This window comes from Podarcis melisellensis (assembly GCF_964234715.1).
Source record: "Podarcis melisellensis genome assembly, chromosome: 15".
In the NCBI taxonomy this organism is placed as follows: Eukaryota; Metazoa; Chordata; class Lepidosauria; order Squamata; family Lacertidae; genus Podarcis; species Podarcis melisellensis.
Window position 1 is genome coordinate 24,035,747 of NC_138532.1, and position 14,576 is coordinate 24,050,322.

The window sequence follows — 14,576 nt, forward strand, 5'->3', positions numbered from 1 at the left end:
GTTCCTGGTGACCATCAACTTGATCATTTCTAATAGCAGGTCAGAAAGTGAAGCCTTGTAGGCAGATCTTAAGGCAGCGGCTGGTTCATAAGGCCATAAGAGGTCCTTCAAATAAGTCCCAAATATTTTAGGGCTTTAGTTGGGAGGTAGAGAAGGATGAAAGTGAGAACCAGTTATCTACTGTGACAATAAGTCACCCAAGTGTTTGCTGCTTTCCAGTTGACTCAATATATTGTTGGCAGTGCCTTCAGTGATCTCCATTACGCATACAGTTCTGTAATGCCTTACCCACAGGCATTGTTAGGTGAGTACTGATAAAACAAATGGAATCCCCGTTTATTTTACTACTGCTCCAAGTTTACTTCAAAGACTTGGCATGGAATATTTGTGCTGCCCTAGCAATCCTCACTCCCCAGTGCCTGTGTTCATATTACAACATGTTTCCCCCCACAATAGTTATCATCTGGAAGTCAGGATCGAAGGCCCCTCCAAGAAACTGAATTGTGGCTTAAATTGATAGCTCCTAGAGCTCTGCATCAAGACAATGCCAGGGAAGAGAAAATAAGCAAACAGAAAACCCCAACATCAGCATGCCAGCCACGTGCATGAGACCTCTGCACTGCTGGAACTTGAAGATGGTGAATTGCACTCATCAGGCAGGTGTAGAAAAGGGCCATTTTCAATGCAGGGGGGCTCTGCTTTGTTTTCTTCCCAGAACTCTCATTTTCAAGCCAGAGACCATTTTGCTGCCTAAACAAACATGCTAAAAGAAAGCCTCTCTTGAAGGAGAACACTCACAGTGAAAGCAGTCACCACCTTCTCAAAACCTTGCAAAATAAGAAGTTTGGAAGAAAGTCGGGACTGAGTTTTCTGAAAGTCACTGCAGGCACCGGAACTAATTTTGGACACCCGGTTGTGACCTGCATACTCCAAGCCTACAACTCAATGTCAAGACTCAACCTTGGGCAGCTGGAAGAAGAGAATTGAGGGACAGAGCTGTGAGTCACAATGATGGAGTATGCCAGAACATGCTTTAGCTATGATGGATGCTGTTGCTCATGAAAACATGCAGCCCAAACAAGAATCCCCTCTGATGCAGAAGGGACACATGGCCAGTCTATGTGGGTAGAACCAGCCCAGACTCTGAGAATTTAAGCTTATAAGAAGCTGGTATTCAGAAGCTCGTCTTCAGCTCGATAGCCACATACCCTTCTGAACAAACATCTAGGAGCCATATGCCAATGGTGGGCAGAGCCAGAAAGAAAAATGGGTGGCACAACAAATATAAATGTTGCCTTTTTACAGAAGGCTACTTTCATACCTTTCAACATTTCTCCGAGGATAATAATAATAATAATAATAATAATAATAATAATAATAATAAATTCATACGCTGCCTATTTGCCCTAACCGCTCTGGGAGGCTCCCAACAGAATTAAAAACATAATAAATCAATAAACATTTAAAAACTTCCCTATACAGGGCTGCCTTCAGATGTCTTCTAAAGGTTGTATAGTTACATATCTCTGCATAACTTCATACCCTCCAACATTTCTCTGATGAAAACAGGGACATCCTAAGAAAAAGTGGGACATTCTTGGATCAAATCAGAAACTGGGACAGCTTCTGTAAATCCAGGACTGTCCCTGGAAAATAGGGACACTTGGAGGGTCTGTACTTTCTGCACACTCATCTCTCCTTCATTCAGGTGAGCAAGAGATCAAGGATACATTTGGCCAGACAAAAATGTTCAAGGGGTGTGTAAATCATGGCTGGTGAGGGGGGCAGCTTGTGGGGAGGAGGAAGTTGCTGAGGAGGGGAGGTGACCATGGGAAAGTCATACAAAATCCATACAGAGAGGACTGGAGAGCCACATTTGGCTCCCAGGGCTGAGGTTTCCCACTCCTGATTTCCCCTAATAATGAATGAATTTATGTTTTCTTAAGTGCTGGCATTTGGGAAGGGGGGCACATGAGTCAAATATAAATGCTCCATTTTGCTATTGTCCTCTTGATCCAGCCTTACATTTTTAGGTAGAAAAGAAAACTCTGCTCCTCATAACATCTGAGCTACCGGTTGTTGCTGTTGTTTTCCCCTCAGTTAGTAATGCAAATATGTCATTGTTTCATGACTCAGCAGCCAATGTTGTGCCCGAAATTTTAAGGGTGCTGAGAAAAATGCTTTGGAAGAAATTCCTTATAACAGCTACAATTCTCAGAGTGCCTTGGTGAGGGAATAATTACAAAAGCATTTGAAGCCTATAGTGTAGATATGCTCCTTAAGGCTCATTCCTTTGCCATGTGCAAATAACCCTTCAAGACCTCTGTGGTTATTTGAAGATACAAATGCAACCACAAGTAATGCTGATGCAAAATTTAATAATAATAATAATAATAATAATAATAATAATAATAATAATAATAATATACATTGCTTTTTACAACCTAATTTGTATACCAGGGGTCAGCAAACTTTTTCAGCAGGGGGCCGGTCCATTGTCCCTCAGACCTTGTGGGGGGGCAGACTATATTTTGAAAAAAATAATGAACAAATTCCTATGCCCCACAAATAACCCAGAGATGAATTTTAAATAAAAGGACACATTCTACTCATGTAAAAACATGCTGATTCCCAGACGATCCTAAGGCCGGATTTAGAAGGCAATTGAGCCGGATCTGGCCCCCAGGCTTTAGTTTGCCTATCCATGGATGTGAATTTCTATTACAAAGCTCTCATGGAATCTCTTTGCTTCCCTGTTACTGAAACCAGAAATAGGACCATTGTGGCTACATTCACATGACAGTTAATTCCATTCCCTCAACTGTTCATTTCCACATTCTATATGAGCTTTCACATGATGTAAAAGCAACTTGTGGAAAACTAATGGAATATAGCACATGCTTAGCACTCATTCCCATGTTATTTGATTCCAGAGAGAAAAAAATTGCAGCCACTTAACCTGGAAAATGGTTAAAGTGGCAAAATATGGGACAGAATACCAGCATAAAATTCTTTCCTGCCATTTTCACGGGGGCAGAAAAGCATTCAGGCACAGAAAGGTTGGGGAATAGCAAAATTATACAAATATATTCATTGCTGCACCATGCCATGCCCACTGGGGTGCATGAAATTTAGTGTGACATACCCATGTATCAGTCAAAAAGCCAGTGTTTCATAATGCAGCAGGTACTGCCATGTGGAAGTAACAACAGACCGCAGGACAGAAGTGTCAGCATTATAATGAGGGAAATGAACACAATAGTCCCCATGTCTGAATGCAGCCCCTTTTTACCAACAGTTATGGTGGCCACTTATGCATTGCTCCCTAATTTATTTCCAAAAAAGAGAACATCAGTTTACATACCACTTGCCTATGTTAGCTTATGGACAGAGATGCAGATCTAGAAATGAAAGCTAGTGACAATCTCCCTAAACAGGGCTTGCTTTCTCTAAGTTTTTAGTATACCGTATTTTTCGGCCTATAGGGCGCACCGGCCCATAGGACGCACCTCATTTTTTTTGGGGGGGGGGAATGAATAAAAAAAAGTTATCCCCCCCAGCCCCCAGAACAGGCTGCTGCCCGCAAGCCTTGCGAGCCCGGTGGCAACTCCTGCCAGCTGCACAAGGCTTGGGGACACCTGCACAAAGCACGAGGCGCCCTCCGGAGGGCGCCCCGTGCTTCGGGCTGCAGGCTGCTGCCTTCAAGCCTTGCGAGCCCACAGGAACTTCCGCCTGGCTTGCAAGGCTTGCGGATAACTTCCTGAAGCCTGGAGAGCAAGAGGGGTTGGTGCACACCGATGACTCTTGCTCTCCAGGCTTCAGCAAAAGCCTGCATTCACCCCATAGGACGTACACACAATTCCCCTTCATTTTTTGAGGGGAAAAAGTGTGTCCTATAGGGCAAAAAATATGGTATGTGCTGCTGAAGTGAGCACCTTTCTTTAAGTTTTTGATTGGACTGTTAGCTTTCCTGCACAGAGTTGTTGCCTCTGTGGATCAGTTTTGTGAACATTCATTAAATATGGCCCCAGTTCACTTATTTGCACCTGGTCTCCTTAACTGGCTGTTAGTTGCTCACAATGCAAAGCAAAATCACACACACACTTAGGGAACATAGGAAGCTGCCACATACTGATTCCAACAAGTGTCCATCCTGTTTAGTATTATCTCCCAAGGAAACCCATAAACTGGAACCAGCACTGCTGAAGTATGGGATCAAAGTGAGTAAAAGCGCTCTCGCTCTCTCGCTCTCTCGCTCTCTCGCTCTCTCTCTCTCTCTCTGTGTGTGTGTGTGTGTGTGTGTGTGTAAGTAAGAAACTGTCACTTATCACTTAAATGCCAAGACAGTCTTATATTCTGCCCAAGGAGCAAATAAATGTTGGAAGAACAGAAAGTTGTTTGCTTTTCTTTCTTTCTTTTTTTCATAGCATGAAAAGTGCAGAACAAAAGAATCCAGATTGTCACATCTGACAGTGCACTATCAGAAGCAGCAATGCTTCTGAATACCAGTTGCTGGAAACAACAGGAGGGGAGAGTGCTCTTGAGCTCAGGTCCTGCTTTTGGACATCCCATAGGCATTGGGGGGGGCGCACTGTGACAACAGGATGCTAGTCTAGATGGGCTACTGGCCTGATCCAACAGAGCTATTCTTAGGGATCAGCTGCCATTATGACAAGCTGCAGAAGAAGAGTTGATGCTGGCATCAGAGAAAGGTGATGAGGCACAACTAGCCACATCAGAGGAGCAAAGAACCTGTAGGCTTCAGCCTTTCCAATCATACTGAAAGCTTTGACATATGTCTTGCTGTCATCTTGATGAATGTGTTTTTCCCTGATTCCCCAGAAATGTTTGCTGCTATTCACACTGCCTCTCTGAATTTCTGGGGCTCATTCTTCCATGGCAGTAGGGCAGCCATCCTCTCTCTTGCCATGCCATTTTGATCAGAAACTTGAAAGCTTGTGGAATAAAGGAAGCTGCCTTCCCACTGAGACAGAGTGCTGGTCCATCTGGCTCAGGAGACACTGTCTACACTGACTGGCAGTCCAGGGTATCTTTCAGCTCTCTACCTGGAGATGTTAGGGATCAAACTCGGCACATTTTGCATACAAGGGATGCGCTCCACCACTCACCTGAAGCCTTTCGCTGAAATATAAGAAGAACCTTGGAGGATCGGACCTGTATTCTGACTTAGCACAGGCAGAGCATGGAGGCTGCAGAACTTTTCTGCTGTTGCTCCCTAGCAGCTTGGTTTCAGAGGCGTGTAGCTTCTGAGACTGGAAGATCCATAGAACCATCATGGCTAGTACCCATCGATAGACCTGTGATGGCCTTATGGTGATAGATTTGTGTTGGAGAGAGCTGCATCTTGCAGCACACCATTTTAAAAGCTCTGTGTGCCTCTCTAAGCTATTTACCCAATTTAGAGAGGCCTTAAGATCTATTATACATATATATAACCTATTACCTGCTGCCAGGCTTGGTTGTTGAGGATTCGACCATCCCTGGTGCTGAAAAAGCAGCTTCAGAAAAGGAGGTGCTGGCTGATAAATGGTAGGTTTCACACTGATGTCACTAAGGTACAACCAGCTGAGATAAATAGGCAGTCATGAACATCCGAATAGGATTTAAACACAAAAAACCCCGTCAAAATCAATTGCAAATGGACTGGTAACTGGTGGAGGGAGACAGAGAGAAAAAGGAACACATTCATATTTCCTCATTGCCACCAGCTACGCAACTGTGTTTTGGAATGGCATTAGCAAATTATCGAGCAATTTCAGAGAACAAAGAATTACAATAATCAATTCCTGGAGTAATAAAAGGCCCAAGCTAAGCACTCTGCTTCAGTAATGTTCACACAGCCCATAATTTCAGAGATATTGTGTCAGCAAAGGAGAGGGAAAGCGGTGCTCAGTTATTTATCTGCAATTACTTTCCCCCCCTTTGTGAATACATATTTATTAGATTTTATGCAAATAAACATTAGGAGCAAAAAAAAAGTGGGGGGAACTACAGAAAAATCAATCTTGTATATAAACCTAATAATGGATTTCCAGAAGGTAAAGTGAAAAGGAAAGGACAATAGAACATTCTGTAACCTCTTAACGGTTATGTCACCTCCCTCTCTATAATCGCCCTCCCCTTTCCCAATTACACCACTTCATTGCAGAAAAGGAAAATTAATTTGCTCCATAAATTGAACTACAATAGTTTAGAGCACAGCTCCTACAAAATGCAGATCTGATCAGCAAATCAGAAGGTAGAGAAACAAACATGGTAGTTGAGTACATGAGTAAAAAAAAAGTCAGTGTGCGTCTGTAATAGCATGGTCTTCCCCATCCTGTTGTGTTGGACTACAGGTCCCATCAACCTTGACCATTGGCCTACTCTATAAAGATGAAGTGCAACAAATGGCAATTCAGGATTCCTACGGATTGCTGTTTGCTTTGATTCAGCTTTAAAGAGTGGGTTTTCATGGGGAAAGCTCCGGAGGGGAAAGAAATAAAAAAAGTGCTTAGACATGAAGCTTTAAAGCGTGAACTTTAGAGGAGAGGTAAGTTTGGATAAGCCCTAAGATGTGGTCGAATGCCCATTATCCCTGACCACTGGCTATGCTGACTGGGACTGATGGATGTTTTGGTTCAGCAACATCTGGATACTCACATGTTAGCTACCCTTGATCTAGACTGACTTAGCAGTGACCCTCAAGGATCCAGATCAGCATTTTTCTAAATCCTGCCCAGAGATGCTGGGGATTGAACCTTCTGCAGTCAACACTGCTTTCGGATTGTGCACTCATACTAGTGTTAACCCCCCACCCAGGAACTAAAATAGTGGTGGGGAGGGGAGAGGAGCAGAGCTGTTGAATTTTCAGAGGGGAGAGAACTGAGGTCCTACAGCCTTGGCAAATGTGGTCTCAAGCTGAATGGCATGGCCATACAAAGAAAATAGAAAAAATGTTTTACAATCATGGCCATTTCATTAGAGTTTAACTTAGGCATTTTAATTGAAGATAGCTACATGGACATCCTTGTTGTAGTTTGCAGAGCTCTGTTAATGGACTCTTGGAATGTATCCCCCCCCCAGTTGCTTCTTCTATGTCCTGCCGTTTTAGCCCTTCAGTGGATATACTCCTTCCTCACACTGTTAAATTTTGAAGTACCGGTACAGAAGCTCATAATGGCAGCTTCTTTGCAGGGAGCTCTGTTCATCTGTTACACACACACCACCACCACAGACCAGCAGCATATAATATGATAACCCATTGATTAGGAACACAACTGACAGTCATTAGAATAGTAAACTGGCCAGATTTTCTGACTTCTTCTTTGCTAACCTTTCACAAGCAATGATTCAGCTTGAAAGCCTTGTTATTAGCAGAACCAGCTCTCTCTATTTTTTTCCTAGAAAAAGAAGTGCCAGAACTCACAATGAACACCTCCCTTGGTCTCACAGAATGGCAATGGCATCCACCTGAGAGGTGATGGAACTGAGTTCTGGTGAGTTCCTGCTGAAATAAAAGCCCTGACCAGAACATGGGTGGTCTGTCAGTTATCTTGGCACATCCGTGAATGATGTCACCACTCCTGCTTCAGAAATCCTGGAAGAGCACCCCCTCCCTCTCCATTACATCCCTGCTGATTAGTTATCAGGCAGAGGAAGCTTACTCCAGAATGGGCAATTCTATTCTGTAGAAAGTGCTAACTGTTGTGTCTGGAAGTAACCAGAAATAAGTCCCAGCTTTGTTCATACCAGGAAGCACAGCACCAAGACAGGGTCAAAATGAACCCCCTCCAACAGAGAATGCTAGTCACACCCTTGAGTGGGGGTGAATTTGCTGGACTTCAACTCCCTCTTGAAGAAGAATCAAGTTGGTCTTCTGCTGGGGAGGAGCTGGACTAGGCACATGGAGACCATTGAGCCAATCAGGAAGGGGAGGACACCATGCTTTATAAGCTGACTCTTCCCCAGAATCTCCACTCCTCTTTGCCTTTGCAGTGTGGGCTTTGCTAATTGCCTATTTGGGGGTTGAGCAGGATTTTTCTGATTGGCCTTAGGACTTCTTCATATTGCTGGGAGTTCTCCTATCTTTCATTTGGCTGAATCTGGCTTTTTGTCTGGGCATGAAAGAGAAGTATATGATCTTGTGGGCTATAGACCTGAGACATTAATGGGTCACCTTACACTGCATTGGCTTTGTAGGTCATCAGGAGAGCCCTTTAGGCTTGGCATGTCCACTGGGATGAATGCTGACCTCTAGGGCTATGGTGTGCTTGTCATAAGGAACTTACCTACCTGGGCTGTGTCAATTTGGCTAAGTTCATTTAATTTGTTGTTTGCAGATTCTCTGTGGTTTTTAATATTTAAATAAATACAACATTTTCCACCATGGTTATGGTGTCTTGAGTCTCCTTTATAGATGTGATGGCAATGGCAACAGTACATGCATCTGTTAAGTTGATCTCTGGGGGTGATGAATGTTCAGAGAATTTGTGTGTACAGTGAATTTCCTTCCCCTTTCACATCTGGGAAATAAATTTTGCAGAATTTTGCTAGGTTGGCAAGAGCTGGGACAGAACAACGCGAGCTCACCCTGTCGCAGGGATTCGAACTGCCGACCTTCTGACCAGCAAGCCCAAGAAGCTCAGTGGTTTAGTCCACAGCGCCACCCATGTCCGTAACCTGTGTACATGCTAGTGGAGAGGTAAAGCTGACATCAATTTGACTGCTGAAAGTGCAACTTGCGGCATCCAAAGCAATGTTGCCTTTATCCTCATGACTTGGCCTTTCAGACAGCCAAATTGGCAGATTTGAAAGCAGTGTGAGATCTGAATTAGAGGAATTTTATAAATAAACACCTGCACACCATTTACACTGGGCACCAATCTTTCCCCTCTCTTTTTGCATTTGCATTTGCAAGCACATTCACAGAAGGGGGTTATTAAACAATTAGCCCAACATTTGGCCACGACTGACCCTGTAAGGTCCCAGAGGCGATAACCAGCGAAGCTGAATGACTTAAATTACACACCAAAGTAGGAGCAGCTGATGGCAATCAAGGAATGCTTTTTGATGCCCACAGGCTGCACAATCAATTAGATCAATGCAAGGGAGAGTTTCACAAGGGAGAGAGAATCGCCCCCACTGAAGACTGCTCAGCGCCTGAACTGATAATCAGCTGTCAAGGGTGGTTTTGATATTGAGCTGAGAGGCATCCTGCCACCAAGTTGGCAGGGCCAGAGTTGACAAGCCGAGTGTTGTTTTGCAAAGTGGTTGCTTTCCCTGATTTGGCATCTGCAAGGTAGCCGTGCCATGTGAGTTTATTATCTGAGAAGGAAGTTCCAAATAGCCCCCAGGCTTAACAGTCATTGGACACAACAGCAGAAGAGTTACTCAATGAAGCTGCTGGCACCATGCAATTGTCAACTACCTAATGCAGAGGAAAACCATGGGGAAAATGGAGAGACCTAAACTGATAGTATCCTACATCCTTATATCCCGTACCTAAGTCAGTGGAACTCAAGGTTGCTATATGTTACTTCTGATTATCCCCAGAGCCCTCTCTAATCTCCTTTCACCATTGTAAAAGTTTGTACTTTGTACTTACTGGTATGGAAACCATAAGAATATAAGAAGAGCCTGCTGGATCAGGCCAGTGACCCATCTAGTCCAGCATCCTGTTCTCTCAAAGTAGCCACCCAGATGCCTGTGAGAAACCTGCAAACGGGACTGGAGCACTAGAGCACTGTCCCCTCCTGTGGTTTCCAGCAACTGGTATTCAAATCAAAATCAAATTAAGCTTTATTGTACTAGCCAAAAGCCATGACAAAACCATAAGAACACTGTCATGGAAAGAAATATCTATATAACTATATAGCTGTATATAAAAATCAGAGCCACTTGAACCATCAAGATCATAAAATGCAGATGTAAGTGTAGATTGGGGACTCCACACAGCATACAATATCGAACTGTTATTCAGAAGCATTGCTATCTGAATTTCATCCATGTTTACCAACATCCCTTCAATGTTGTCATGTCCTTGCCTCTTTGATTTCCCCCCTAATACATGTGCTTTCACCCACTGTCACAGTGAATGCATCATGGGCTTTGTTGTCTTAAATGAACTTTGCTTACACACACACGTATATATGTGCATCTGCCATTTTCCCTTAAGGTTGACCCTGACACTGAAGATTGGTTGAGATTATAGGATGAGAAAGAAGTAATATATTGCCAGGAGGGAGCTAGTTTGACATGAAGTCTTAAAATATTGAAAATGCTGTTATCTCAATATTTTATTTTATTTTATTTTAAAAAAAACTTTTTGATGTAAGTTTGACAATAAAAACTTCCGAAGATGGGCGTATGAGGATGCATCAGAAACACAGAACATTTTTTGGTATGGCCACCAGAAATTTTAAAGAAGAATAAATCCTTGCCAATTTCAGTGGAAAATAAAGTGTTGCCTAGAATGACTGCCAGCTTGAATAACGAGGCTGCTTTCCAAATACCATTCCACCCCCACCCCCCCGCCAAGCTCGTCCTTGTCCATTTTTATCAGTAGTAAACATTAAGGCGTAGAGTCCATGGAGCTGGAAATATGAACACAGTAATGGCTTTTTCATGTGTAGTCCTGATGCAATCCCTAATTTAATAACTAACAATGTGAAATGTCTGGCTGGTTCGGAAGCAGAACTTGTTTAATGCTTTAATTGGTACTTATTCTAAACAGTTCATTAGAAAGGCTGCTCCTTCTGCTGGCTTTTATAGTTGAGCTGACCTGACAAGCAGAAGGCCAGCAACTCTGATCAAGCAAAGATGCTAATTAACAAGCCTGGGGTCAGGCCTGTGTTTGTGAACACATTAGGTGCTCTGGGGAGGTCAGGAGTGGGGAACAGACACAGATGTCAAAATATGGTAGAAGCATATCAGGCTGTAGGGTGGTTCCCCCCCCCTTCCAATCCACTTTTTCTGGCAGTGTAACACACAGGATTGATAGCATAGGACGCTACCTCTGACATCCCTGGAATGGATTCCATTTGGCTACAGGCCAGCACTTGGAATTTTAATTGGCAAAAAAGAGACCTTGTGCTATTGCTCAAATGTAAGCCAGGGATGGGGAACCTCTTCAGACGTTGATGGACTCCAGCTCCCATCTGCCCCAAGCAGCATAGCCAATGATAGAGATGATGGCAATTGTAGTCCAGCAACATTTTAGGGCCACACATGTTCCCTGCCTCCATGCTCCTACAATATGGCTGGTTTGCACTATTACCAGTAGTAGGTCCCTGGTTCAGTCCCTGGCATCTCCAGGTAACGTTTCCTACTTGTGGGCTTCCCATAATGGGCATCTGGATGACCCCTGTGTGAAGAGGATGCTGTATTCGCTGGACCACTGGAAGATCCAGCAGGCTCTTCTTATGTTCTTATGATTGGGAGAGAGCCCTGTCTGAAATCCTGGACAGCGTCTGTTGAACAGTGTCAACAGCATTGAGCTAGAATTGGACCGATGGTCCTACTTCGCTATAAGGCTGCTTCCTTTTGTTCTGCTCTCTCACTTGGGGGGATTTTATCATTACAGATGCGATGATAGCTCTACTTGGGCTCTGACACCCTACCATTATTTTTAATGTCTGGAGTACAAAGAGCAGAATGAATCATGGCAGCCTGTCGCCTTGGTATCTGAATCCCATAGCTCATCTTGTACAGGTGGGCTAAACCCTTTCATTACCACTTGTCACGGTTCCACAGGCCAAGTTGCTGAGAGATGGGGCATCACACTGAAAAACAAAGGAGAGATTTGCCTCCTGAGATAAGGATGAAGGACTGCCAAGCAGATGGCCCTAGGTGGAAATAAATGCAACAGGGATGCCAGCCCGTTCATCTCCCACCATATCAAACTCTCCAGTGTGCATCTGTGATTAAGCTTAAAAAACGTGTCCGCCACCTATTGCCAAGTGGCAAATGCCACTCAGAGGTGATGTGTAGATAGAGATCAATCTTGCACTGTGCAGGGCTTGAAGGACTACGCTTGCAATACAGCACAGATACTAAAACTGTAACGATGCAGATAGGATCAGCATGGCCCTCTCGCTGGGATGCCATGCACATCCAATAAACATTCCATATTTTCATAGCTCAGTGGCAGAATATCTGCTTTGCTCCTGGTTAAATCCCTGGCATCTCCAGGTAGGGCTAGAAAAATCAGGCAGCCATCCTATAAGACTCTCCTGGGAGCAAAACCTATTGAAATCAATGGGACTTATATATGCATCAGAAACAGAAAGGAGGAAGCCGTGTGGATTTGGGAAGGGATGTAGCTTATTGGCTGAGCTTTTGCTTTGCATACAGAAGGTCCCAGGTCCTATCCCCAGTGACACCTCTAGATACAATTAGGACAGGATCCCAGCAGGAAACCATGGAAGACAAACTAGCAGTCAGAGTAGACAACACTGAGCTAGATGGACGTGTGGGACTGTCTCAGTATAAGGTACCTATTTTTCCATGGCTATGTTTTTAAAACTGTGAAAGAAGAGGGATATGTGCTCAAATCCTCCTTAATGTGAAAAAAAGAAACTTAGGACAATGAGTCGAAAATTAAGCCACTTGCAAACATTGTATGAATGAGTGGAGAGGGGGGAGGAGATGTGTTTTTTTATCTTCATTGTAAGGTCTGATAAAAGCTCTGTGTGTGTCGAATTGTGCAAGGGCTCTATGCTAGCAGGCACTATTTAAAGCAGCAGCTGGCAGAGGAAGGAGCTGGAAAAGGGAGTGTGTATGGTGTCTCCCCCTAGCAATTTGCTCCATCCCTGGGGAACAGAATAAATCCTCCCCCCACACACCAGTATTTCTTTAATCAAGGAACAACCAACCTCTGGAGTTTGAAAGAATCAGAAGGCAAGTTAGAGCAGGGTAAATAAATTCAGGGCATGGAAGGTGGAGTGCAACCTTTTGCCCTGCATAGGGATGGGCAAATATATCCATTTCAGTTTCTTATAGATAGGAGTCGAGATCTAACAATATCTGGAGGGCACCAGGTTGGGGAAGGTTGTTCAGGCCTAGGGCTAGATGTGACCCTCTAGGTCAGTGTTTCCCAACCGGTGTTCCGCGGCACACTGGTGTGCCGTGAGACCTTGCCTGGTGTGCCGTGGGAGGGAGGCGGGAGAGGCAAGGTCTCCCCCCGCCGCCCGGCATCGGAACGATGCCCCGATGCCGGGCGGTGGGGCGGGAACCTCTCCCCCGCCGCCCGGCATCGGAACGATGCCCCGATGCCGGGCGGTGGGGCGGGAACCTCTCTCCCCGCCGCCCGGCATCGGAACGATGCCCCGATGCCGGGCGGTGGGGCGGGAACCTCTCCCCCCACCGCCGGGCATCGGAACGATGCCCCGATGCCGGGCGGTGGGGCGGGAACCTCTCCCCCCGCCGCCCGGCATCGGAACGATGCCCCGATGCCGGGCGGTGGGGCGGGAACCTCTCCCCCCGCCGCCCGGCATCGGAACGATGCCCCGATGCCGGGCGGTGGGGCGGGAACCTCTCCCCCCGCCGCCCGGCATCGGAACGATGCCCCGATGCCGGGCGGTGGGGCGGGAACCTCTCTCCCCGCCGCCCGGCATCGGAACGATGCCCCGATGCCGGGCGGTGGGGCGGGAACCTCGCACCCCGCCGCCCGTCATCGGAACGATGCCCCGATGCCGGGCGGTGGGGCGGGAACCTCTCCCCCCGCCGCCCGGCATCGGAACGATGCCCCGATGCCGGGCGGTGGGGCGGGAACCTCTCCCCCCGCCGCCAGGCATCGGAACGATGCCCCGATGCCGGGCGGTGGGGCGGGAACCTCTCCCCCCGCCGCCCGGCATCGGAACGATGCCCCGATGCCGGGCGGTGGGGCGGGAACCTCTCCCCCCGCCGCCCAGCATCGGAACGAGGTCCTGGACCTCTTCTGAAGGCAGGCGGGGGCAAAAGTCTTTGCTCCCCCCGCCTGCCTTCCCGGGACAGTGGAGACTTCTCCGCTGCCCCGGGCGATCTTAAAATGCTGGCGGGCGGGAGCGAAGCGTTCGCTGCCGACCCCCAGCATTTTAAAATCTCCTCGGGGCAGCGGAGACTTCGCTCCCGCCCGCCAGCATTTTAAAATCGCCCCGGGACAGCAGGGGCTTTTAAAATGCTGGCGGTTGGCAGCAAAGCCCTCCTGTCCCCGGAGCTTGCGGGGCGGGAGGTGGGAAGAAGGGCTTTTCTTCCCACCGCCAGCCTTCAGAACAGCCTTCTGAAGGCTGGCATTGGGAAGAAAAGCCCTTGTCCCTGTCCCCCCCAGCCTTCAGAAGAGGTCGGGGGACAGACTGTCCCCGGACCTGGTCTGAAGGCGGTTTCCCTAGGAACGCATTAATTGATTTTCAATGCATTCCTATGGGAAACCGTGCATTGCAAGACGAAAAACTCGCAAGACGAAGAGACTTGCGGAACGAATTAATTTTGTCTTGCGAGGCACCACTGTACTTTTTATATAGTCAATATAGGCACAGAGTTAAATTTTTTAACATTTTCTAATGGTGGTGTGCCTCGAGATTTTTTTCATGAAAGAA